This window comes from Corvus brachyrhynchos, unplaced genomic scaffold (genome assembly GCF_000691975.1).
Source record: "Corvus brachyrhynchos isolate BGI_N302 unplaced genomic scaffold, ASM69197v1 scaffold305, whole genome shotgun sequence".
NCBI classification, from domain to species: Eukaryota; Metazoa; Chordata; class Aves; order Passeriformes; family Corvidae; genus Corvus; species Corvus brachyrhynchos.
This window is the reverse complement of record NW_008239284.1, coordinates 2446766-2449071: the sequence shown is the minus strand read 5'-3', so window position 1 is coordinate 2449071 and position 2306 is coordinate 2446766. Positions and strand designations below refer to the sequence as shown.

General features: G+C 43.9%; 1 protein-coding gene across 1 annotated transcript in view; it reads right to left on the bottom strand.

The window, feature by feature from the left end:
* The window catches only part of PAPPA (pappalysin 1), a 182364-nt gene that overhangs the window by 48514 nt on the left and 131544 nt on the right, over nucleotides 1–2306 (bottom strand). The window lies entirely within an intron of this gene.

The window sequence follows — 2306 nt, the reverse complement described above, 5'->3', positions numbered from 1 at the left end:
ATCTCCAGCAGTGAGGGAAACTTCTACTGAAAACAAAAAAAGAGTCTGTAGTCACTGGCAGCAGAAAAAACAACTGGAAGAATAAAACTGGAAAGGAGAGAGCAGGAATTTTCAAACTCTATATGTGTCTTCAGGAGGATGGAATGGATTTTCAAAACAACTCATGATGACTGAGGACAGCTACCTATAAAGTTCAATTGGACTTTTAAATTTAAGCCCATTTTTCTCTAAAATATTAGCTATAATACATATCTTAAGAAAGAAGAGTGAGTGCTTGTTTTATTTTCATTTATTAAGTTGTCACTGACCCACGGGAAGGATCCATTCACCCTCAAAATAAAAACCATGTTAACTTTTAAGGGACAATATATTTCCTTTCCCTCACAATTTTAAAATCTGCACCCTTGCCTAGAAATATCTGTATCTGGCTACAAATCCTCTCCAAGCAAAATAATTCTCCTTGAAAGAGGAAATAATACCTCTTGTAGAGAGAAGCCAAAAAGCAGGCAAAAATATCCGTGTTGACCTAAGGAAAATGAAAGCGGTATAATTGATGCTTACATGCAGGAAGGCAAGTTTCTTTAAAAATTAAATAAATACTTTAAAAATCACATTAGGCAAATGCAACCAGTGGGGAAAGGGGAGAAGGGAAAGATGGGCAATATGGAACTGGCACTCCAAGGGAGTCTGATGGGCAGACTATGAGCAGGGGAGGCAGAAAACACACATCCAGCCTCTGAGCTGGTTAAGAAGTAATTTTTAAAATCTATCTTTCTATGTTCTTCCTGGATTGGGTAAAATAACCAAGGAAAAACACAGCAGGTGACAGCAAAGGTGTCACCTATTTCCTGGCTGCACAACCTAATGCACAACTGTCTCCACATCTTGGGTACCTGAACTGTTTTTTGTACAGAAGGAAACAGATCTGGTCACCCCAAATGACCCCATCACAAGGCAAACCAGGGGCTGACTGTCCACTGTAGCACTGTCATCAGTGGAAAAAACTCCACTGATTTCAACTGCCTTTGGATCAGGGCTTTACTTCTGAGGGTTTCTAGTTCCCTGACAGACATGGGAAACTTTATGGTCAATCCAGTGTTGGAACCTGCAAGACCTAAACCATGACTTTGGCCGAGTGAGGCTCGGATGGGAGTTTGTGAGAGCAGGGGACTGAGAGGGCTCAGTGCATCCCGAAAACAAAACGATGCCAAAAAATCAAGAAGAAAAAGAAGAGGTAAAAGGCAGGTGATTCTTCCTCAAGGGATTTCTAAAGGTTGGGCTGCTGGGCTGCAGAGGCTCACTGAAGCTTTGCCTAAGGGAAATGCATTTTTATTAAGGAAATAACTTTCTAAACACAGAGCACTTCTAATTCCGTAAGTGAACAAATGGTTCAATTCCTACTGAAAACTTGAGAGGGCAGCGGAACGTGGCCCTGTGTCTCAGTCCTCCTGAGCTCTCTGATGTTTCTCACCATCTCCTTCCAGTGGGGCTTTCTCACTCTTTTTCTGTCCTGCTCCTGCGCTGGGATTTGGCCACACTTCCACCACCAGACTTCTCATCTGAAACTTGATCCTGCTGTCTTTGGGCCTCTGAATTTATACAACCTATTGCACAGAATGATCAGACGCCTTGAATCTAGGTCAGAACACACTGACTGGATTGATTTAGCTATAGATATACTCCTTTTTTTTTACTTTATTTTCCCTTCCCTCTCCCCCTTCTCACCCTCCCGCCTTTCCTGGAATAAAAGCAGGTCCTAAAAACAAGCCAGAACATTATGAAAAAACCTGACAGCTTGCTTAGGAGGCTGAGCAGAGGTTTGCTGGGATATGCAACTTGTTTTACTATTGCTGCTGCTATGGTATGACAACTGCTCACAACTTTGAATTCACAAAGGAAGAAAAAAAATTATTCTTTCAGGGGTTTTGCTAAATTCTCTCCTCTTCTTTTCACTGCCTCGCTGAAAGGATCCATGAAGCTGCCGCACCAGAGGCCATGAAAGGTCACAATCTCTGTGGGATGCTGTAAAGCAGAGACTGAGAGGGGTTGGTGGTGATCTATTGATGTGTCTGTAATAACAACAAGAATAAAACGGTAGCTATAAACCTTTCATCCTGGGGGGTCCCACAGAGCTTTTCAGAATGGGGGCCGGATCCAGAGAGGTGCTGAGGGCCTCACCCAGCCATAAAAGCACGGCAGATGCTGATGGCCATGGCCCTGCAGCCCAGGGCTGAGCACCTGGCAGGATCCAGCCCCTCCAGGGCACAGGCACCACTCAGTGTCCGCACGGTCCCTTCACATGGCGT